We start from the raw sequence: 25,677 nt of genomic DNA, 5'->3' as shown, positions 1-25,677 counted from the left end.
GTACTCTTGATTCCTTCCCATGTTATTTCAACATTATTTTCTCGATATAGTTCCTGTAGAAAATCAATTACCTCATTACCGATACCTTCAGCTTTTAATATGTTCCACAGGAGTTCCCTGTTCACATTGTCGTATGCACCACTTATGTCCAGGAAGGCTAAATACAGAGGTCTGTTTTCCGCCTTAGCTATTTCTATGCACTGGGTAAGCACGAACAGGCTATCATCTAAGCGCCTACCACTTCTGAACCCGTTCTGAAGTTCTCCAAGTATTCTATTACTTTCTACCCATGACTGCATTTTTAATTTCACCGCCTGCATCGCCAGCCTATATATAACTGATGTTATCGTAATTGGTCGGAAAGATTTTATGTTCTTCTTATCACCTTTCCCTTTATAAATCAAATTCATTTTACTCTGTTTCCAACTGTGCGGAATTTGCTTATTTGTTATGACTGCCTCCAATGCTTTTATCAGCGTTTCCTTGCTTCTTGGGCCAAGTTCATTAATTAACTTGATTGGAATTTCGTCTATCCCCGTGGACGTGCATTTTGGAACATTTGCTTCCGCCTTTTTCCAGTTAAGATTGGTCAATTCTAAGCTGTTTTCTATTATGCTATTCTGTGTTGCTCCCTCACTTGGGGCGATTACCCTATCGTCTTTCCTAAACGACTCTGCTATAACTGAACCAATGTAGTTCACAGCGTCATCTCCCTCTAAACAATTTCCTTCGGCATCGTGAATCTGTTCCTCTTTTCTGTGATTAGCTTTACCCAGCCAGCTTATATGCTTCCAGAATTTTCTTGACCCCCCTTTAGTTGCATCGCGAACTTCAGCCAGCCAGCGATCAGAGGACTGCTTTATTTTAGCCTGGACGAGGACCTGCACTTGTTTCTTGTGTCGATAATATTCCCATTTTTGGCCTATTTCCTCTTCAGATAACTGCGCCCTCTTTGCTTCTCTGTGTTCCCGAGATGCTCACCGTCGTTGTTCGATGGCCTCTCTAATTTCCTTATTCCACCAACTTCGTGGCTTCCCCTTTCCTCTCCAGCGGTTTACTCCTTTTACCTCTTTTATTTTTGTACTAATGAGTAGTTCTAACTGATTATAATCCCACCTTTCCATGGGATGTTTCTTTATTGCTTCCTCTATGCCAGCCGCTATTTGCGCTATTTGCGCTATTTGCGCGTCATTTAATTTTGCGTACTCTTTTTGGCTTCCCTGCATTTCTCTTTTGAGTAGGGCTCCCAACTGTAGACTAATACGCTTATGATCACTTCCGAGGCTGTACTTCCCCTCTTCGTCTATTTCCATTATTGCTAGCTTGCTATACAATCCCTGCGACATTAAGCAGTAGTCAGTGGTCGTTTGTCTGTTACGGGACTCCCACGTGATTTGTCCCTCACACTTAGTTTCTCTATTTACTATAACTAGGTTGTGTCGTTCACAGAAGTCTAGCATCAACTTCCCATTACAATCTGTGTATCCATCCAGATCCTCGATGTGGCCATTCATATCACCCAGCAGACAAATATCGGCACCTTCTCCAAACTGCTTTATATCGTCATCGAGACACTTCACTAGATATTTGTTCTCTTGCCTGTATTTGTCCCCTGTCCCTAAATAAACTACTCCTAGCCATGCCTTTTTACCGGCAATTGTACCTGATACCCAGGCATGTTCTTTGCAAGTTAACTTTATTCTTTGCCAATTTGTTCCTTGGTGTATGAGCATACCTACTCCTCCTCCCTTCCTCTCCGTTGTTGTTCTATTGCTCCCTTCCCAGACGTAGCCTTCAATAAGCGGTGGGTCTTCTAGATCCCTGAGGTGTGTTTCGCATAGCGCGTATACACCTACTTCTTCGTCCTTTAACTGCTGTTCTATTTCTAACCACCTCGCTCTCTTTCTACCGCCTTGCATGTTTATGTACCTGATCCTGGTGTTAAATTTATTTGTAGTTTTCTTCCTGGACCTCCTAGTGGCCATTTTATTGGCGTCAGCCTCTATTGTTGCACTTTCTACACTGTTTCTACCTACCCCTACGCCCAGAGGCGCAGTGGACCCCCTAAAAAAGCTACTGCCCGACCTGCCAGGCGCCAGCCAATCTCGGCTCCTAGCCTTCCATTAAAGTGGATGCCATCTCGTGTAAAGCCTCCGCCAAAGCCTGCTCTATGCACTTCTCTGTTTATGTCTGCCACTTCAAATCCTTTCTCCTGGCTTAGCTTTCTTATCTCACGATTAACAGCCACAACGTCCTTGGCAATTGCTCCGTTCCTTCCTTGCACCTCCGGCACTGTGCATACCACAATCTGGACTTGCTGTGCTATCGCCCTTAAATCGTCAACTCCCTCCGCTAATCTTTCCACTACTTTTGCGGCTTCACCATTCAGGACATCATTTAGCCCCGCCGCTACCAATACCAAATTGCGCTCTGCAACATTCTCAGAAAGCTCGCTTTTTGTTTCTCTCAGTACTGCGTCCATTGTCCTGCCTGGGAACGTCCCGACTGCTACCCGCTTATCACCCTTTGCACGCTCCATTAGAGCTCTCTTGCACCTCCTCATATTTGAATCACCACCGATAAGTACTAGGGCATTCTTTCCCTCCCTCCTAACTTCCAGCTTGTGCTTATCATTGACTATGAGCTCATTCCTTGGGGTTAGCTTGTTCCCCTCCTCTCCTCGCGCTCGCTGGCGCCCCTGTGGCTGCAGCGTCACCTCCCGCGGGGCGTGTTGCGCTGCTTCGCTATAACTACGCCGATTCACCGGCGGCGAGCTGACTACCGCTTGCTCTGCCACCCTGCCCCCGACTTCGCATGTAGGGTCTACCCTACTGGCTGTGCTTTTGCCACCGGCTTGGTGTCCCGATCCATCATTCTCCGCTGCGCTCGTCTCAAGCGCATCGAGACGCCTATGCAGTTCTGCTCTCCTTTCGCTCTCTTCTCCAAGCTCGGCCACGGTTCTTACTAATTGCGCGGCCTGCACCGCTTCCACCTTGACCAACTCGGCGACTTTCGCCTGCAAAGCTAACTGCAAGCAAGCTGCAAGCAAAGCTAGGGTTCAGGAACAGCACGGGTGCCCTCTTTTGGAGTTTCCAGTCCCAGTCCTCAGCTTGTTACTTGACAGCAAATGCGATGAGTGACGACTGCTACAAGGCCAAATGCCTTTCAGTTTCCGGGAAGTTGATGCGGTATAATGAGGCACAGGATGGCGAGAAAACACGACTAGCAGAATTTTGCAAAGCTAACTTGAGCATGGCGCTGTCACTCTTCGAGCCAAACGCACGTTTCTGTAGTCCTCCTAATTCTCCACGCGCAAGCTGTGCATGCGTCGGGGATAGCAGAACGGCGAGACAGCGCCAACCGGTACGGCGCAATTACGCCTCAACTGTTCATAATTTTCCGAGTAAGCCTTGAATTTACTACTACTATCGCCGCGAAGGAGGGAGCGTCGAAATGTCGTAGTACAAATTCCCATGTGTGCGATTATCGCGAGGTGAGCGCGCTACCGTGCACGTGCCACCGCTGCAGAGCGCTGGAGGGGGCGCCGAGCAGCGCAGTACTGCTTGCATCGCGCTCTGCGTTTCGATGTGTTTTTTGGTAGACTAGTGCTTCCGCCCACGGTACCGAGATACCAGTCGACTCGTGAGGATACAAGGAACACGGGTGTGCTACCCACTTGGCCCTCGGTGACGCTCGTGAAGCCCAGCGATCCTACAAAGCCGGACTACGGGGCAGCGTCGATAACCCCGACGCCAGCTCAGCGCAGCAGCCGGTGCTGCTCCGACGCGTGAGGAACGCGAACGGCAGCAACCGTTCTGCCTGGGCATGGCCACGGGAACGCTTAGCGAACTTCAAACGACGACGAGAATGCAAGGTGAGACAACACCAGCAGAGAACATGGATGTAACAAATGTAGACAGAACAGAAGACGGCATAACAGGCTCTGCTCGCCACAACGCCGGGGAACGCCAGCGGACGGACGACGACTGGCAGACAGTCCTGACACTACGGCAAAAGAAGCAGCAGGCTCGAGAGCGCAAGCGACAAACGGACTCAACGGGCAGCACTAACCCGGCGAAACTAAGGAAACGACGAAGAGGTATACCCAAACTTCCTCCTCTTCCTAAGGATGACTTCAAGATAGTTATCCGACCACACCAGGGACTGCCTTTGAAGACTATCAGCACGCCGGCCCTCGCCGAAGCGATCGTCATGGCCTGCGACTACCAAATAAGAGGTGAGCAATTTTTGCTCCGTATAAAGCCCGGCTCCAATATCGCCATACTTTCGACATCGAGTCAGGAGGTCGCGGAGCAGGCACGCCGAGTCCACTCCCTCACTATCAACGGACGTTCGCATGACGTTAACGTATACGCTGCCACCGGAGAGGAAGCTATCCGAGGAGTTATACACGGACTTCCACCCCGAACGCCACCGGAGACCATCATAGCAAACATACGTATACGGACTCAAGGCTTCGAACTTATCCAAGCAAGAATGATCGGAGAAACAAAGAGTGCCGCCCTTACTTTCTGTGGCCCGTCACTACCTCGGGTGGTGTACTACAACGGAGGCGAACTCCTGCGTCATCCTTACCGTGCTACTGTTCAGGTGTGCAAAACGTGCCATGGAAAAGGTCATCGGACAGACGTCTGTCCACAGCCTGACCTGCGAGTGTGCCGAATTTGTGGACTCAGAAACCCAGTGGACGGACACCCGTGTGAACCAAAGTGTGCCTCGTGTGAGGGTGCCCACGTCACCGGGGACCGCAGCTGCCAACGACGCCTCAAGCAACCGAAAAAACCTCAAGTCAGAAAGAGCACTGACAAGTGCAATGAAGGGCAGAAAAAACCTCGCTGGTTCGTCTCAGAGGATGAGGAATCGGACTACACAAACGGCCATAGGAGCGACCAACGCGACCGACAGGGAAGGACGAGATCGCCATCTCCACACCGACTGGACGCTCGGTCCAGATCAGCGTCACCTCACCGGAGCAGATCCCGCTCTCGAGCACGAGAGCGCGTCCAGGGAGGAGAAGCAAGACAGACGCAACGATCATCCAGAGAAGCACCGAAGGCGGCCTGCGTTCTGACAAATCCACAGGTAAGCTGGGCAGCGGTCGCGTCCTCCACAACCAAACCTATCACACAAAACGAAGAATACAAGAAAATAGTTGCCGAAAACAGGCAACTTAAGGCAAGCTTGGATAGCATGAAAAATGAACTTGAAACACTTAAACGACAAATGGCAAGCATGATGACGCACGGAGGAACCCATAAGACAAACGCACCCGCACAACTGTCCAACACACAGACGAATCCAACACAGACCAAACCACTATCACAAACGCAGCCTATAGCACAGATGCCTACACCCATCACTCATCTGGAAGGGAAACTAGATAATATGTGCGCACAAATGCAATTATTTTTTGCAGAGCTTCACAATCTTAAGCGGTATGTCGACGACTCGCTCAAAGGAGCAAAAAAAACGCGAAAACGTCGTAGCAGCCTTAGCCCGGAGAACCGAGATCCAAAGGTCACCGTAACCACAGACACAGAACATTTCGAGAGCCCATACTCTGGCTAACTCCACACCTACACGCCAAGAGAATCTCGTAATTTGGCAGTGGAACTGCCGATCACTACATAACAAACATGCTGCACTTACACAATATATCAAGGCGGCGCTCGTCCCACCTGACATTATTTGTCTTCAGGAAGTGGGGAAAATGCGGATACCTATTGGGGGCTACCGTTTTTACAGCGATTCGAACTACCCTGAAGTGGCAGCATTGGCCCGCAAGGACCTCACAATCACTGTCGCCATAGCACCTGGCGTAGAAATCCACCACCAAATACTCACCATTTGGCCAGTTAAGAAGGGTCGCCCAAAGTGCCTGATAACCAACGTATATAGCCCACCTAGGGATAAGAAGGCCGATTTTTCATTAATTTTAAGTCACGTATCTACCTTGCTCTCAACGAAAGACCGACTAATCTTTCTCGGAGACTTTAACGCTTGGCACTCCGCATGGGGTTATCAACGTGACACCGCCAAGGGCTTCAATCTACTCCGAGAAACTCAGTCCCACGAACTTGTACTGATTACGCAGCCAGGCACTCCTACAAGGATAGGAAACAGCGTTGCCCGGGACACCACGCCAGACCTTACGTTTGTCAACAACGAGACGGGGGTCACCTGGTGTAACCTGGACGAAACGCTAGGTAGTGATCACTATCTATTGTGTGTCAATGTTAACACAGCTAAAGTTCGACAGCCCCTAGGGGTGGCCAGGCTCACTGATTGGAAAAGGTACAGAGAACGACACCAGGCTGCTTCCTCATTTCCAGCCACGGCCGCAGGTTGGACAGCTTTCCTCAAGGAGGCCCATGCTGCCACCACGAGAGAGATCAAGACCACAACGGAAGCACCGGCAGTAGACAGCCATCTCGCCCACCTCTGGGAGGCCCACAGAAGCCTCACGAAACGCTGGAAGCGGCAGCGGCGTAATCGCAAACTTCGGCGCCGAATAGCCTTGCTGGCAAACGAAGCTAACACCTATGCGAAGGATCTGAATAATCAAAATTGGCGCAGCTTCTGCGACTCTCTCAGAGGCACCCTCAGCACCAAGAAGACCTGGGCCATTCTTCGGTGCATGTTAGACCCAACTAGCACGCGCACCGAGACGTCTAACATCATGCGGCAGCTGCTAGGAGAATACAAGGGATCAGAACAAGAACTACTCGAGCACCTAAAACGCACCTACACCGGCGCTGCCCAGACATCTTCAAGCGTTATGAGAGAATACAAAGGACAGGATAACTTGAGCTTGGACGCCCCCATCACCTTCTCGGAGCTGTACGCAGCAGCACAAACCTTCAAGAAGAACACGGCTCCTGGACCCGACCAAATCACCAACGCAATGCTGCGCAACCTTAGTGACGTAGCCCTACAGCACTTAGTCGACTTCTTCAATGAACAGGTCTGGCGACCGGATGGAAGACTACCGCGAGAATGGAAGCAGGCAGACATCGTGCTTATACCAAAACCGGGCAAGCCGCGCGAGCTCAACCATCTCAGGCCCATATCGCTCACGTCTTGCATGGGCAAGCTCTTTGAACGAGTAATTCTAACCCGACTCGAAGCCCACATCGAACGAAACTCACTCTTCCCTGAATCCATGTTCGGTTTCCGCAGGCGAATCTGTGCACAGGACGTCTTTCTTCTATTAAGAGATGAGGTGCTCGATCCTCCTCCGGGCAGCATGGACAGAATCCTGCTAGCACTCGACGTCCATAAGGCATTTGATAACATCTCACACACTGCAATACTAGACGGACTACGAGATGTCGGGTGTGGAGAAAGAGTATTTCATTACGTTCAAGACTTCCTGAGCAGCCGCTCCGCGAAAATAGGACTAGGTTCAGCACGTTCTGTTCTGTATCGCTTACCAGATAAGGGAACTCCTCAAGGATCCATATTGTCACCACTTCTTTTTAACGTCGGCTTACGTAGAATGGCCCTGGACTTACAGAAGAACCGGGACCTTGGCTGCGCCATATATGCAGACGACATTACACTCTGGGCCTGCAAAGGGTCCTACGGAAACCGACAAGACACGCTTCAACAGGCCATCAGCACCATTGAAAACTATATGAGGCGAGCAGGCATGAGGTGCGCTCCAGCGAAATCGGAGTATATTCATATTAGACCTAGACATACCCAAGCGACGAGGGCTCCGGATCTGCAGCTCACCTTAGAGGGAGAGCCCATCAAGAGGGCATCCCACCTGCGCGTACTGGGAATGTGCATTCAAGAAACGGGCAGCGTTAGCATAGCGCTCTCCAATCTCAGACGCTCTGTTCGGAGCGTAACTGGGCTTATTAGCAGAGTTGCACGCAGCCGAGAAGGCATGAGCGAAGCAGACACCATGCAACTAGTAAACGCCTTCGTCATTAGTCGTCTAACGTACGCCCTGCCTTTCCAAACCACGCGGCGTCACGACATCGAACATGCGGATAAGCTCATAAGAATTGCCTGTAAAGCAGCACTCGGCCTGCCTGAAAGCACAAGCACGATCCGACTGACCGAATTAGGAATGATGAACACTTTCGAGGAATATGCAGCGGCCACTCTAATGGCGCAGCGTGAACGGCTAAACACGACACCTCAGGGGCGCTCGGTTTTACAAAGACTTAACTATCCACTGACACCACAATATTGTGGCGATGAAACAATCCTACTGCCATCTGAAATCCGAGAGCGGATCCACGTGGCGCCGATCCCCCGTCACATGCACCCAGTCCATCATGCGGCACGGAGACGCGCGCGGGCAGCCACCTTACTAAGGCGGCGAAGCGACCCGGATACTTACTTTACAGACGCGAGTTCGTATCACAAGAATCCAGGCACCCTCAATACATTTGCAGCAGTCGTGACTAGCCAAGGACGAACAACCGTAGCAGCATCTATACACACGAAATCGGTTGCAACGGCCGAAGCTGTGGCCATAGCCCTTGCTATACGCGCCGCGGAAGCTAAGGGCCAATCGGCCTACGTGCTGACAGACTCGCAGGACGCCTGCCGCCTCTTCCTTGGGGGGGCTTTACCGGGCTGCGTCTTCCGCATCCTAGGAACGAACCTCACCATGGATCATTGCGTGACCTGGTGCCCGGCGCACACAGGGATAGCGGGGAACGAACGGGCGGACCGCTTGGCTCGAGGCATGACAGGCCGAGCCGCGGGCCACACCGCCCGGGAGAACACCTCGACACCCGGTGCGCCAAGAGAAATCCTCGAGTTACAACGGCTCAGTAGGCGAACCAAAGCCCTTCCTCACCCAGACCTAGACAGGAGGCAAGCACGGGACTGGCGCCGCCTGCAAACAAACACTTTCCCACATTTATACAGGCTACACAAAATGTACCCAGACAAATACAGCAACACATGCCCGTGGTGCGAAGGAACACCGACATTGGAACACATAACATTCCAGTGCGCGTCACGTCCGGCGGCTGCCACCTCGCCGCTGCTAGACAACACTCCACATAACTGGTCGTGGGAGGCGCGACTCGCGGAAGTGGAATTGGGAAGCCAACTGGCGACCCTTGACCAGGCCCGGCGAGCCGCTGTAACCAGTGGGGCCCTGGAGGAGGGGCTCCACCCACTATAACCAAACAGTCTCTCTTAAATAAACGTTTACTCTCTCTCTGCCACCGCTGCAACGAAGACGCGAAGACGACTACGGCCGCGACGAAGGCACGTGCCTGATATTGCAAGGGGAGAGGGAAAAGACGTGGAAGAAGAGGCGCACGCGAGAGTCTCGAGACTCGAGCGTGGAACGCTGAGGCGGCGGCATTGTGGGGCGAGACGGCGGCTCGAGGAAGGCAGCGGAGGCGGAAACAGCACCAGTCTGTCGAACGATACGCCGTGGCGTTTGCCTGCTGTTCTACGTCTAAAGCTGACTTCACAGGAGACCGCTAGGTGGCGTCGACTAGAGCGGTCAGCTCAGGATGGGCTCCCATCTCTTTTCGTTTTTCGAGAGTTATCTTGTGCTGTGACCTGAACTTCGAGGACTTCACGAGGTTCGGCAAGCTGTGAGGACACTGTGGACATCAAACTTTCCGGTGAGCACCTCGCCAAACCTTTGTGACGGGCCAAAACGTGTGTGAAGTGTGAACGCTAACGGCGGCGGTGAAGCGGCGGCCGCTGGTACGCGGAACGCGTCGGCGACGCGGCCGCGACAGATGGCGACGCTTACGTCAACTCGAGCTACGGAAGCGCCGAGAACGCCGACGACAACGTTTAATGAGGCAGCAGGCCCCGAGAAAACACCCAACGCGCAACTCACCTCCTCGGACGTGGACAGAGATGAGATGGAATACCAAGAAACCGCTAATGAGGATTGCATCGTCCTCCAGAGTACCGAAGAAACTGGCGGACCCCATGGACGCCAAGACGACGACGGAGATTGGCAAACGGTTTTGACCGTGCGCCAAAAGAAGGCGCTCGCACGAGCGGGCAAAAAGGCCACTTTTTCCGAGGGTGGCTACGAATCATCGGGCCCATCATTCAAGCCCCCGGTACAACCAGCGAATAAAAAGAAATTCAAGACAAGGCGGCTTCCACCACTGCCTAAGGACGACATTAAAGTGATCGTGCGCCCTCACCAAGGTCTCCCTATCAGGGAACTCACGGCGCCACAGATCGCAGAAGCAGTTATAAACGCCTGCCAAGGAAAGGTGAATGGAAACCAATTCCTGCTGAGATTGAAACCAGGATCAAACATTTTTATTATCTCAACCCCTACAGAAGAGGTGGCGAATATTGCAAGAAGAATTACAGGCCTCACCTTAAACGGTCGACTGCACGCAGTGAGTGCGTACGCAGCAGTAGGCGAAGACACAAAGAAAGGAGTGATACATGGCATCGCTCCTCACACAAGCCCTGAAACTCTGCTAGCCAACCTGCGTCTTCGTACGCAAGGCGTCGACATACTAAGAGCTAGGATGTTGGGTGAAACGAAAACAGCGGTAATTACCTTCTTTGGCCCCATCATACCGCGATACGTCTACTATATGGGAGGGGAGCTTCCCTGCTTCCCATACAAGAATACCATACAATTCTGCAAGACTTGCAAGCAAACTGGTCACAGAACGGACGTCTGCCCGAACCCCCACCTGCCGGTATGTCACAACTGTGGCACTCGGGAGCCACAACCAGACCACAACTGCAACCCTGTTTGCGCCACCTGCGGAGAAAAGCATCTCACGGGATCTAAGGAGTGTAAACGTCGTTTCAAGCTGCCACCACAGCGACCGCAACCAAAATCACCAAACCGGATGGCCGTCAAAACGCCGGGCAAGACGATCAAGTCATCGTCGCCAAAACGGAGATGGTCTGAGACAGACGATACGGACGATGACGATTGGCCTCCACTGCGGACTCAAGGGGACATTCGAACGTCGCAACCCCAAATTCGAAAATCAAGATCACAAGAACGACAGAAGAATCCAGACCAAGGGCTGTCTGACCACTCCGCCTCCAGACACCACCGAATGTCCTACTGATCCCCTTCCCCATGCAGGACTTCAGTGGCAATGGGAGACTCGACCCAACATAAGGTGAGCTGGGCGGGGATGGCACAAAAAGGGGCTCCAATAACCGCCAACCCTGAGTACCAAAGAATCCTTTCTGAAAATCGTCAGCTTAAACAAACAGTAGAAGAACTTAAAATAGAGATGGCAACGCTGAAGGCACAATTTCAGAATACCAAAATTGGGCAAGCTAAACCAGCACAAGGGGATAAACCTGCCGCCCAACAGTCAACAATTAGCAACATTGAAAGAATGATGAATCAGGTAGTAGAACAAATTCAGGCTCTGCAAACGTTTCAACAGCAGTTATTTGCTGAGGTGCAGAACCACAAAGTTTATGTAGACGAACAAATGTCTAAACTGCAGCAAACATCACGCAAAAGAGCCAGCAGTAACCCCGGAACACCGACGGCGAGAAAGATAAAAAACGGGGCTGTTTCCGATTCGACGGATACCGAAATCGTACCTAACCATGGCCAGTAAAACAACCCGAATCACGGACACCGCTGAGATATGGCAATGGAACTGCCGCTCTTTTCAGAAAAGAGCGGCAGCGCTACAAGCTTATTTAGACGCCGCCATTATTCAACCGGACGTCATCTGTCTTCAGGAAGTTGGAAAGGGAGTAGTTAAGCTTAGAGACTACTACACCTTTCAAAATCCAATGTATCCTAGAGTGGCGACGCTGGTGCACAAGAATATCGCGGCCAGTGAACACTATTATCCCCAATGCTCAACGGAGCACCAATTGATCGAATTACACACTACGAAAAGGAGTAAAACCAAAACATTTATTGCCAACGTGTACAGCCCAACGAAAGAACGGCAGACTGCGTTTCCCGTGATGCTTGAATGGGCGCTTGGACATCTGAAAAAAAAAGACAGGTTTATTTTAGTCGGGGATTTTAATGCTCCACACACCAATTGGAGTTATAGGACAAATACAGAAAAGGGCAGAAAGCTAGTAGAAGCAGTAGAGAAATATAACATGCAACTAGAGACCTTACCCCTCGCCCCCACGAGACTTGGAAATAGCGTCTGCGGAGCAGCAGAAGCTTGATGTGGGCGAGTTGGTTGAGCATACTTAATGAAAAAAGAGAGCGCTACGAAGACAAGGACGAAAGAACAACGAGTACGACAGACAAGGCGCTACTTCCAACTAAATGTTTTTTGAAGAAACAGAACTTTAAATAGATGCAACCAAGGACGGCCCATCGTGACATCACGACCTCCCTATCTCTTCAGAAAAGCTATCTCCTTTTCGGTAAGCGTCACTGAAGGGCAACTAATGCACGTGCCCTCGGCCTTTGCAATGTAAAAAGCTTCCAATATCTCCCGTTCTAGTCTGTCTCTAGACCATGCCAGAAACCTGGTGTCACGAAGATACGGACGGCAATTGTGACGTTTACAGTGTTCTGCCAGATGGCCCCCCGCATTGTTATTTACGGCCCAATTGTGCTCACGCGCCCTTTCATTAAAACACCGTCCGGTTTGACCGATATAAACCTGTTTGGCAACTTAGGGGTATCTCGTATACGACATTACTTTTGCAAGCAGTGTACTGCGCTGCGTGTTTCTTAGAGCATGGTTCGCGTTTTGCTTTTGTCATCATAGGGCATATCTTGGCCAGCTTACATGGTGCACTGAACAGAAGATTGATACTGTGCCTTTGTGCCACCTTCTTGAGGTTGTGGGATACCCTGTGCCAATAAGGAATCACATGTAATATCTTCCTATCAAAGGGCTTTTTTTGTTAGTGCCTTCTCTTGCCTGTTTGATCTTTTGAAGAAGCTTGTCGCAAACGCTAGAGATCAATAGTGAAGGGAAACCGGCTAGACGTAGCCTTGAAACTTGGTTATTGAAACTGATTTCTATTTTGTGGCTGCAAGATTTGTTTAGCGCTTCTTTTAGACAAGTCATTGCAACTCCTCGTTTTACTAGCTTGGAGTGCGCAGTGTCGTATGAGATTAGCTGCTTGTTCAACCTCGGCTGGTATTCGAAACAGACATGCGTGTTCATCAAAGTGAGATTGAGGTCCAGAAAGCGAATGCTGTTATTACAAGGCCTTTCGCACGTGAAGTTTAGAGCCTCCGATGCATTTCTAAATGTGTTAATTATCGATTCTACAGTGTCATCTAGCCTAGACCCTGGAACTTCGTTAAGAACCACGAGGTAGTCATCGACATACCTCATTATAGAAGGAGCACATGACTGATTCAGACTGATGTTTACACACTTGTCAAAGGCGCTGAGAAAGATGTCTGAAAGAATGGGAGCGAGCGACGATCCAATGCAAATGCCCTTGCGTTGTACATAGTGTTGGTTTTTGAAACTAACGACAGTGGAATGAAGATAAAAGCTTAACAGATCTAAAAACTGGCCGCTATTCACTCCGGTTGCGCAACTGAACCTAACTTCACCAAAATCTTCGATTTTGTTCCTAATGGCACTGAGCACTCCGTCATGAGGAATCGCATAATACAGGTCTTCAACGTCCAGTGAAAACGCGTACACATTGCTCCAAGTTCTTTGTTCTTTATTCGTCATCCTTTCCAAGGGCGCCTACGGAGAAAGGGCCATCAGCGCGATCGAGAAGAATTTCAAGGCCGTGGAATTCAACCACAAAAAGCAACAAGCCAAAGCGGTCAAGCTGCTTGATAACTTCAACCTGGAAGCTCTTCGGAAGGCGACGAACCGGGCTGAGGTAGGCGTCCTGGAAGTATTTTTCTCCGGCAAGACCCACAAACCTGACTGCCCCTTTAGGGCTATTGTTTCTGAGAAGAAGACGTGGCAGATGCAAGTAGGGCACTACCTGAAGCGCCATTTATGCCAGTTACCCCTAGATGACCCTTTCCTTGTGCGGAGCTCTAGAGAAGTCGTGCTGACTTTAGAACAAAGAACTTGGAGCAATGTGTACGCGTTTTCACTGGACGTTGAAGACCTGTATTATGCGATTCCTCATGACGGAGTGCTCAGTGCCATTAGGAACAAAATCGAAGATTTTGGTGAAGTTAGGTTCAGTTGCGCAACCGGAGTGAATAGCGGCCAGTTTTTAGAACTGTTAAGCTTTTATCTTCATTCCACTGTCGTTAGTTTCAAAAACCAACACTATGTACAACGCAAGGGCATTTGCATTGGATCGTCGCTCGCTCCCATTCTTTCAGACATCTTTCTCAGCGCTTTTGACAAGTGTGTAAACATCAGTCTGAATCAGTCATGTGCTCCTTCTATAATGAGGTATGTCGATGACTACCTCGTGGTTCTTAACGAAGTTCCAGGGTCTAGGCTAGATGACACTGTAGAATCGATAATTAACACATTTAGAAATGCATCGGAGGCTCTAAACTTCACGTGCGAAAGGCCTTGTAATAACAGCATTCGCTTTCTGGACCTCAATCTCACTTTGATGAACACGCATGTCTGTTTCGAATACCAGCCGAGGTTGAACAAGCAGCTAATCTCATACGACACTGCGCACTCCAAGCTAGTAAAACGAGGAGTTGCAATGACTTGTCTAAAAGAAGCGCTAAACAAATCTTGCAGCCACAAAATAGAAATCAGTTTCAATAACCAAGTTTCAAGGCTACGTCTAGCCGGTTTCCCTTCACTATTGATCTCTAGCGTTTGCGACAAGCTTCTTCAAAAGATCAAACAGGCAAGAGAAGGCACTAACAAAAAAAGCCCTTTGATAGGAAGATATTACATGTGATTCCTTATTGGCACAGGGTATCCCACAACCTCAAGAAGGTGGCACAAAGGCACAGTATCAATCTTCTGTTCAGTGCACCATGTAAGCTGGCCAAGATATGCCCTATGATGACAAAAGCAAAACGCGAACCATGCTCTAAGAAACACGCAGCGCAGTACACTGCTTGCAAAAGTAATGTCGTATACGAGATACCCCTAAGTTGCCAAACAGGTTTATATCGGTCAAACCGGACGGTGTTTTAATGAAAGGGCGCGTGAGCACAATTGGGCCGTAAATAACAATGCGGGGGGCCATCTGGCAGAACACTGTAAACGTCACAATTGCCGTCCGTATCTTCGTGACACCAGGTTTCTGGCATGGTCTAGAGACAGACTAGAACGGGAGATATTGGAAGCTTTTTACATTGCAAAGGCCGAGGGCACGTGCATTAGTTGCCCTTCAGTGACGCTTACCGAAAAGGAGATAGCTTTTCTGAAGAGATAGGGAGGTCGTGATGTCACGATGGGCCGTCCTTGGTTGCATCTATTTAAAGTTCTGTTTCTTCAAAAAACATTTAGTTGGAAGTAGCGCCTTGTCTGTCGTACTCGTTGTTCTTTCGTCCTTGTCTTCGTAGCGCTCTCTTTTTTCATTAAGTACGTCTGCGGAGACACGTATCCAGACCTCACCTTTACATTTAACGTAAAAGAGGGACAGTGGAGGAACCTGGATGAAAATCTGGGAAGTGACCATTATATTATTAGTTACTCCACTGTGACTCCCAAATTAAGAAAGCCTTTCAGAAACGCGGAACTTACAGACTGGACTGCATATAGACATTACCCGACCCCTCAGCATCCAATAGATTCAATAGAAGAATGGGTAGACGAAATGATGCAGGCATACCAAACTAACACAAAGCACGTCACGCTAAGCGAAAAAACACCGGTAGTGGATCCCCACCTCGTCCATATGTGGGAAGGCAGGCGAAGTCTTACTAAACGATGGAAGAGACAGCGCTTAAACAGAAAGCTCAGAGCTAGAATAGAGCAACTGACAGAACAAGCAAATGAGTATGCTAGGCAACTACAAGTGAACAACTGGATACAATTTTGTGACTCGTTACGAGGAACGCTCTCAACAACCAAAACATGGGCAATTTTACGGAGCATGCTTGATCCATACAATACAAGAACAGTCACTACTAGAGCTTTACGCACATTGGTAGGAGAATTTAAGGGGGATGACGCATCCTTGATCCAAACCCTGGCAGACAGATACATCGGGACAGGAGGAGATAACATCGATAAGAGAGAGTACAAAGGCATGGACAATCCCAAGCTTGATGCACCCATAACGAAACAAGAAGTATATGCCGCCGCTCTAGCATTAAAACGTAACTCAGCCCCAGGCGAGGACGGCATCACGAATGCTATGTTAAGAAATATTAGTGATCAGCAACTGGAACGCCTAACCCGGTACTTCAATGAGAAAATCTGGGAAACGGGAGAGCTTCCTAATCAATGGAAAGAAGCGACCATCATATTAATACCTAAACCGGGGAAAGCAAGAACATTGCAGAATCTCAGGCCAGTATGTCTAACCTCCTGCTTAGGCAAACTTTTCGAAAAGGTCCTTCATATCAGGCTTACGAACTATATTGAAGGGCACGAACTTCTCTCGCACAACATGTACGGCTTCAGACAACATCTTTCTACACAAGACATATTCGTGAGGCTACGAGATGACGTGCTGCAAAATGTCCCTACAGGGGGAGAGAACATCATAGCAGCGCTTGACTTAAAAAGCGCTTTCGATACGATCTCCCATACCCTCATACTTGAAGAGCTCGAAAGAATGGGCTGTGGAATTAAGATCCACAATTACATCCGCTCTTTCCTTACTGAACGTAAAGCCACAATAGGTATGGAAAATATTCGATCTTCCAAACTCCCAATGCCTAACAGAGGCACACCACAGGGTGCCATCCTCTCACCACTTCTATTTAATGTCGCAATGAACCGCTTGGCACGACAACTAGAGAAAATTAACGACCTCAAATTCGCGTTTTACGCAGACATCACGTTATGGGCCTGCAAAGGCTCGTTAGGGCAAAAAGAACAAACTATCCAGGAGGCTATCGACTCGGTGAAGGACTTCGCAGAACAAAACGGTATGCAATGCGCTCCGGAAAAATCTGAGTTTATCCGGATCCACGGGCGTAACTACAGAAACAAACCGAGCATCCACCTAACTATGGGTGACCAGATGTTACCAGAAAGAAATATGATCAGAATACTAGGACTATGGTTACAAAGCAACAAAAGAGCCACTCACACCATTGCGACTCTAAAATCAAGCACGAGGAGCATCGCTAGACTAATAAGCAGAATTACAAAGAAAGGTAAAGGGCTCCACGAAAACGAAACCATAACACTAGTCCAGGCTTTTATTCTTAGCAAAATAACATACGGACTACCATATCAAGAGCTAACCCCGTCGGAAATCAAAGAAATCGACCTACTAATACGTGGCGCGTATAAGGCAGCGCTTGGGCTTCCTAAGAATGCGGCAAACGAGAGGGTGCAAGCTCTAGGCATATACAACACATTTGAAGAGTTAAGAGCAGCCGTTCTCATGACACAAAGAGAACGACTATGCCTCACAAGCACAGGTAAAAACATTCTGTCGCGTTTAGGCTACCCATTGCGACCGCAGTACTCCAGGGAACAAACGACCGCAATGCCGGATCCAATACGCGAGCGCATAGTGGTCTCCCCAATCCCACGCAACATGAACAAAACTTATCACACAGCGAGAAGACAAGCGAGAGCTAAACATCTTCAGAAAACGTTCGGCAGTAATCAAGACGTAATGTATACTGATGCAGCTAGATTTAGCAAAGGACATGTAATAGTGGCAGTTCAACCCACACGCCACGGAACGCTTCACACATCAGCCTCGATACGCACTAGGTGCACTGCAACAGCGGAAGCAGCGGCGATTGCTCTCGCTATCGCATACAAGGAAAAGCAAAACAGCTCAGCTTTAATAATGTCCGACTCACAAGTGGCGTGCAGAATGTATCTACAAGGCAACATACCACAAGTCGCCCTTAAGATCATAGGCGCCACATTGAAAGAAGATCATGCAATTTTATGGTGTCCTGGCCACGAGGGTATCTCGGGAAACGAACAGGCACACACTCTAGCTCGAGGCTTTACTAACCGAGCTGGAGATACGCACAACGATGAAAAAGACGATCGCCTACTGGCCCGCGATATACTGGAGCACCAGCGAAGAACCCGGCAACAGTACGCCCCACCCCACAAACTACTCAATGTAGAGGAGGCGCAGAAATATAGAAGAATACAGACGGATACCTACCCACATTTGGGTAGATACCATAAAATAAACCCAACCTTGTACACTAACTCTTGCCTGTGGTGCGGGTCATGGCCTTCATTGGCTCACGTAACATGGGAGTGCGCCAAAAGACCTCATGCCATTAATTCACCTTTGGTACTCACCTTGCTAAGGGAGCCCTGGGAGGCCATCCTCACTCTTGCTGACCTCGAGGCCCAGAAAGGCCTCTTGGACCAAGCTGGGCGGGTCGCGATGGCCACTGGAGTCTTGGAATAGGGACCCACCCTGCACCGCTCCCTTCCGCCATTTTTTTTTGCCTCATCAATAAATGTTTATTCCTCCTCCTGACTTCACAGCAGCCGTTCTGCTGTTCTCCCACGATCCTGCAGTTCCTTCGTAAGTACCGCGTCCTGCTACGTTGTCTGGCCGCTCGTCTCCAGTGGCTGCAACCACAGCAGACAATTGAAGCCTACATTGCATTGGCCGTGGAACTACTTAGACGTCCGTAGGAAAAAAAATTGCGAACTGATTTTTGACTTAACATCCAAATGTGTTTGCAGTTGATGTTGATGGGTACATGCTTTTGAATACTTATCAAATATGCGTTTGCGTGTTCGTGTGTCACAGAGAACGTACACTCCAAGGACACGCTACGGTTGATAAGCCTAAACCATTAAAGCCATTTACAATGAGGTGTCCATAGCGTAGTAACTTTAGAATGACTCTCACAAATGTTGTAAATGGACTATGCAGTGAATCGGAGGACTAGCAATTTCAGGGAAATTAACCGCTCGCTTCTTTCGTCTTTCCTGTCGCTACATTTCGTGACCGTCTTTGTCATCAATAGCAGATCACCATTCGTTACTTTTGCTTACTTAGGATTAATTATAGGTTACTTTATTTGCACGTTTCGAGCAGAAACCCTTCCAGGAGGATCGGGGAGACAGGACGGGATCGAACAGCGACAGTGCTAGGGGCAACAGAATGGCGTGCTCATGGCGAAGGACCGGAGGTAAGTGTGACACGGCCTTTTTGGAAAATAGCTGCACCATATGCTACCAGTGACTGGCTTCACCTGACGCACGTACGTAGATTCACTGTTGAAGCCTGGCTGTCTCGACATTCGAATTTTTTTTTCGCAATATAGGCGTTGATTATGGTTGGAGCGTAAGAGCAAGGTGTGTCAAAATGTCCCCCCCCCCCTCCCCAAAATTTATAGCGTGTTCCTCTCACGCAGGCAGCTTCAATTTTTGTGTCAAGTAGATGTGCACAGGGCTCTCCCTGCCGGAAAGATCTGAAGGGAGTTGTATGCGAATCGAGCTGGGTTGAGATGTAACTAGCATCATTCGGGGATCCGAACTTCAGCGCCTCCACTTTGAAGGCGCAAATAAATGTAGCGAATAGTCTGTTATTATTTCTCCCTCTTTCAAAGACGAGTTTAAAATATTAAGTCTGTGTGCTGTTGTCTCTGGGGGGTGTTTTCCTTTCGTGAAACCTTATTTGGCCGAGGGACATAGAAATTGTAGGAATTGCCTGTTTTATTAAATGAGATTCAGCGACCATTTCCCCCGTCATTTTAGGCAGTGCTTTGCGAGTTGAAGGCGTAAGCCGACCATAGCTCAAGGCATGTGCTCTTAGTAGAAATTCGACGACCCGCTCGATACCTTGACGCGGTTTAATTAAATTTGTTGCTTCAAGTGCATGAACATTTAACGTGCAGCCTTGCAGCAGCTGAATACATTTATATACAGGGTGATAATCTTTCAGTTTTATGGAATCTTTACAAATCGTCTATAAGCGGACGATACTTGCACGAGGACTGGAAACACATGTCCAACTAATTAACAAAGATTCACTAATCATATTTTGGGTTAATTAATTTACGCCACATATATTAATTTACTAATTGTAGCCGTTGAGCTTGCAGGACGTGTCCACTTGTATCGAATTTCCAGGATGACATCAGTTTCGAGATGCTATTTCCAAAGTGTGGGACGAAGTACATGGGCGTCCGAGTTACTTTTGTGTTTCAATGCAAAAAATGGAGTATTTTGTTAAGAGTAAGTCGAATAACAGTGCATTCTTACGGCTACTGTGATGGCTGATACTTCGAAACTGGCGTCGTTCTGGAAATGAACTTTAATTGGGCACGCGTTGCAATCTAACCGGCTACAACGCGTAAAAAAACAATACGGGCCGCAAAGTAATTATTCGAGAATATAAATTCGTGATTTATGGTAATTACTTGAAAAGATATCTTGATTTCTCGTCCAAGTAATGTCCCCATCTGTGAATAATCTAGCTTAAGGACTAGAATTATGTTATCTTCAACCGACTGTTTTTAAAAATTGCGTAAAACAAAAAATTATCACCCTGAGTACATGCCTAACATAAATGAATGTATGTGCGGCGAAATACTGTGAAAAAGGCGCGCGCATTGAACAATTATTGACGTTTCGACCCTTCATTACGGCGGGGCAGTCGGCCATAGCGTCAAACCGATTCGTACGTGTCTGTGGACAACAGTGCTGTCCGATCGTCCGGCTCGCATACCTTTTGAAGAGAAGTGGGACGCCGACAGCTAGATCAATGCAGGAAAAATGTTGTTCACGTGTTCTGCAACACACGATTACCAAGTACCTTTGCATACCTACCTATACCACAGATACCGTGAACCTTTCTTAAATTAAGGCGCCGCATAGGATTCCAGCAGTTTCATTTATTTCACCCTAAAGGCCCAAAGGCACTAGTTCAATGGCGTAAGTAAAAAATGTCACCCTAGAGCGAATGGCTATAGACCCACGAGGATCCCAGTGAAGGTGCTTTGAAACATATTCATTCACATGCAAGCCCTCCTCACCATTAACAACATTTCAACGCTGCTTCATTTGACAAGCTGGATTTTTTTTTTTGCTAGTCAACCCTGAACGCACCCTACGGACGTCCGTAAAAGGGATGAACATTTGAGAAGCTGGCGTTGTAAAAATAATTACGGAAATAGTACGTATTTTGGTTTAACTCTAAAGGAAGAGATAGGCGAGGTCACTGTACTGCTTGAAAAATGTATTTGCCGCAAAGAGGACTGTCACAAAGCGGAAGACTGAGGACAACACGGCTTACAGTCGTCGATGTGTCTTCCTGATTACACGGGTGCTTTTTGCCTCAAATATGCCTTTTGGCAAATACCTACTAAGCCAAGCAACAATTTTCCTGAAGCACTATACCACTAAGATCGACTCTAACAATGTCACGTGATGATCTTTGTTCCATACTCTTACCCGCACCTTCATTGAGTAACGCTGTCTTCTTTCTTCGCTCTTATTCCTCTTTTTTTTTTTCAACGCCGCACTGCTTCTCTACGAGCCATGCCATCCGTATATTAGTGTGCACGATTGTGTACACAGCGCCTGAAAGAGTAAACCGCTTCTCGCGCTTTGCAGAGAAGCCAGTTGCAGTGGATCGGCGAGACCCGGCAGGAAGGGAGCGAACAGCGACAGCGCCCGAAAGCCCGAGATCGTGGACAGTACCGCTTTCCGTCTCCCTTCCGCGAGGGTGAATACCGTTGCGGGTGGTTCACGCGCTCCGGGCGAGACCGAAGCGAACAGCGGTTGTGTTTAAAGGCACCTGAATTGTATACCGAAGACTGTGCACGGGTGAGGGGAAGGTCAAGCCTGCCGATAGCCGTAAGTTTAGCTTGGGCACCGTCCAACTTACTTGCTCCTAAAATTCTGCAATGTTTTAGTAGAGGAAGGATGATGTCGGTGCGTCTTTTAAAATGGGTATTGTAAACTTCGTCGTGAATCTGCCACGAACGGTCGCTTGCTAAAACTACATGTACCGAAAACCTGTTATTACATTATCGTTTCTATCCTTGTAGCCGTGCAACCTACGCGCCTAGCTTTGTTATCGTTGTGCAGGGGAAGCAAGCCATTAGTCGGATCATGCATGGGTCGCGCGCACAGTTGATGCGCTTGAAACGCCGCCCATGTCTCAACCGGCTAAATATATAGCTAAACAGCTATAGCTATTTAGCTATAGTTATAGCTATAGCTAAATAGCTATACGAGTATAGCTCGACAGAACGTTTTTCGATGCGAGTGGGAGTGGTTAAACTTGAGAGCGCCTACTCGGCCATAGCAGGTACATTGAAACAACGGGAAACCTGCGCTCATTAGGAGTAATAATTTTCTTCACGCTTTCTTGGTATGGCGTCCCCGCGTTCCACAGGTAGTGTCCAGAAATGACGATAGCTACATTAGACGGTAGCCCCAGCCTCCCACAAGAGGTATTGTAAAGTAAGCTTTATAATGCTTGAATAAATGCGACGTGATTTACTTTGATATGGCTGTTTAAATGAAGAATATTTGGAGGGCGCTTAAGCTTCGCCTTTCAGAGTGGAACACGATCGCATTCAAGTATCCCTGACTGCTTCTCACGCTTCCCGGCATGCAGCTGGAACGTATGTAACCGTACTGTTTACCGGGAAACGCTGGCCGCCAATGCTATGCACGAAGGCGGGCTTTGTGGTAGAAACGCTGCTATGATGCGATAAGGGGCTTTATGATGCGACGGTGGCGAGCGCCAGCTGGAGGTAATGCAAAGAACCGGGCGCGCCGCTCCGTGGCTCCCAAGACGCCCGTCGCGCCTGCGCGCGCAAATGACGGACGCCGCGGCGTTTCTTGCGTCACGTCTAAAATCGTTTTGCCGAGACTACGTCCGATAACGGACACCGACGTGGATCGCCGGACGCCGACGCATGATTTTCTGCGACACGGGCTTGTTAGCGCTGTCGCGTTAAAACTTAACTCGACCGTGAATGTGTGCGTGAGGAGATGGCGCCATAGTCGCAACGCGTATTACGCAATCAGAACTAAATTTAGCCTGGCGCGCGGCGTACAGAGAGGCGTAGCTTGGCAGTACGTTTGTCCATGCGAGGAAGAGTGGACGCGATTAAGAGACCGAACTATGTCATACAGTGTGTAATTAACCAAACTAGGGCTCATCAGGCGGCCTACAAGTGCCCAATTTGTTGCAGACATTTTACGCTTTATCGGCTATGGCACACTTCAGTTCGACCCATAAAGACTCCTGAAACGACATAGACTGTGAAAAAAAAAAAGACCGATATGCACCATAACCTTTATATCGGAGGATCCGATATTAAACATATTGGATCCCATAGAAAATAACTGTTTTTCCCGTAAATGATGTGAACTTATTGGATATCGGATTTAGTAGGGTTGTAAATTATTATGAACCAAAACTAAATAAAGCAAAGCGAATGCTTTGCGCATGCCGCTCGATGGAATCAAGCATCGGTTAATTGGAATTTTAGAAATAGTTAAATCGGTGATCACGAGATCTTATCAACCAATTTAGTATAGACGAGAGGCACAGTAGTATATTTTACCGCTTTTATCACTGACACTTCAGGGAAATTCTTTCTACAGCCAAGCTGTAGTTCATGTAGAAGACGAGTTCCCTGTTTGAGTGATCATTGCAGAGATGCCCGAAGAAAACAAAGCAAAGCATGGGGCACACTGCGTGGATCGCCCACTGTGAAAAATCTCGTCTAATTTAAACATGTCAAATGGCATGGCAGGAAGATGCGACGAGAGAAAAGAAGGGCATGTTGGATGATGTCTCTCTCGGCCATAATTTCACGTACGTATAAGGCATGACTGATACAAATGAAGACATGTCAGTGATACAGATGAAAAGTATGGCAGGGTGAGGTACGGCCAAAGGGACAGGATCCGTTGCTCCTGGTGAATAACCAAGGAAACAGTTAAGGCCAGGCCGACGCTCTTAACTCTGCGAGCGCCTGTCTACCTCCATGCATTAGACGGAGTGATTAAAGAAATACACTAATAGCAGAACGCAATGAATTTCATACTGAATGTAGGATGCAGGGTGCTTATAACGCTCCTTTTAACATTTAACCGCCCTTTTAACATTATCCAGCTGAGAGTTTCCCAAGACCTCAACTAGCTGTGACATAATTTAGGCTTGTAAGCTTTTTGATGTCTGAGTAAATGTTCCTTGTGTGTTTGGTTACGTTATTCATTTACCGTGGTGCCCATACACCCTCTGCAGCTGGCCGAACACGTTTGACGTACACCACGGCGGTTATACGGGCTACCCAACTTTTCCGGTGACTTTGCAGTTGCCGATTGGGCCTGCTCAGGAACTTTTTTCTGTAAACTTGTTCGAAGCTAGTAACCCTCTTGCGTCCGTTCGCCATCAATAGACTTCGAATAAAAGTTTGGAGAGGACGCGAGAAACTTTTTTGGGAACGGAATTTATATCTTGTAATACGTGTAATACGTGTAATAAGTGGCCCAACTTAGTTAACATTAAGGTAAACTCCGGACGAAGGCAGGCGTGAGAAAGGTTCCTTTGGCATTTGAAATCGCTTCGACTGATTATGTGCCCTGTATTAGCTTCCAGAGCAAAACATCAAGAAGAGGCTGAGGTTAGTTCACAAACGTTAAGAACGACGCCACATTGTAGATTTTTTTGTCCCGTGTAAAGTACGCACAGATGTAATAATTACTGTGTCCACGTCACACGAACGCGTAGGCTGCATGCCGTTGTGTAAGCGTGATTCCTCTGTAATCTGTATAGACTGCGGAAGGAAAAGTGGAGGTGGGTCTCTGCATGAAGTGTAGAGTGTGTCAAGACAAAGTAATGTGATGTGGACACGCAGGTTTATAAATATTATGGCGCTGATATTTTAGTGTTGTGTTCCGTAAATAGCTGTCATGTAGGTACACAATATCGAGGAGCGTGTAAAACGCTTCCCTGTTTTTCCACCTTAGCTCTCCAAGCTCGTGTACCAAGTCGTCGGAAAGGTCGGGCGAAACGTGAGCGAGCAGCGGTGGCCCTGGAAGCGCCATACAAGTGCCCTTGTCAAGGAAGATAACCAGCTGTCAGGTAGGTGTCAGTAAGGCTGGCAGTGTCGTTACTGGTAATGGCCGCCACAGTGCTTTCATTGCAGAGCGCGACACAAGGGCGCGACACATCGAGAACTTCCCTTATTTCGAGTCCAATTAGCATTTTTATGGTACTTACGTACTTTTAGGGGGCAGGCTATATTTCCGCTAACCATTATGTCTGCTAACTTACGTCATTGGATCATCGTCTAATGGTTAGAAAATCGGGCTGCTTTGACGACGCAACCTCGTTCGAAACCAAATCGTCAGGCCTGGTTGGGTCGCGGGTGTTTGATGGTATACGTGTGCGCGGCTGATCAGTTAAGCTCGTTTCACGCCAACTTGTGTTTTGGGCATGTGTCAGCGCTCATGTGCTGCTCGTGAAGAAACGCCGTTCAGCCCAACTTGGATCACTGCGTATGCGAAAGTAGGTATGTACGTGCTACACTTCAGTCAGTGAACCTCTTCGACGTGAATTTGCGTCCCTCGGAATTAGCAACAGGGTATTTTCTTCTCTTCATTTAACATCTTTAACACCGGCCTGGGTCGCTGCGAATGGCCCACTGCGCATTTCCCACAGCGTATGCGGCTC

General features: G+C 48.5%; 1 long non-coding RNA gene across 1 annotated transcript; it reads left to right on the top strand.

Moving 5' to 3' along the window:
* Nucleotides 1–19,074: 19,074 nt before the first annotated feature.
* Nucleotides 19,075–25,081, top strand: LOC142584246 (uncharacterized). The gene is made up of 3 exons (XR_012828740.1): nt 19,075–19,162; nt 21,591–21,833; nt 24,972–25,081. It is a non-coding gene; the product is annotated as an uncharacterized LOC142584246 (long non-coding RNA).
* The last annotated feature ends 596 nt before the right edge of the window (nt 25,082–25,677 follow it).

Source organism: Dermacentor variabilis, chromosome 6, assembly GCF_050947875.1.
Source record: "Dermacentor variabilis isolate Ectoservices chromosome 6, ASM5094787v1, whole genome shotgun sequence".
Taxonomy (NCBI): domain Eukaryota; kingdom Metazoa; phylum Arthropoda; class Arachnida; order Ixodida; family Ixodidae; genus Dermacentor; species Dermacentor variabilis.
This window is presented reverse-complemented; position numbering and strand designations above follow the sequence as displayed.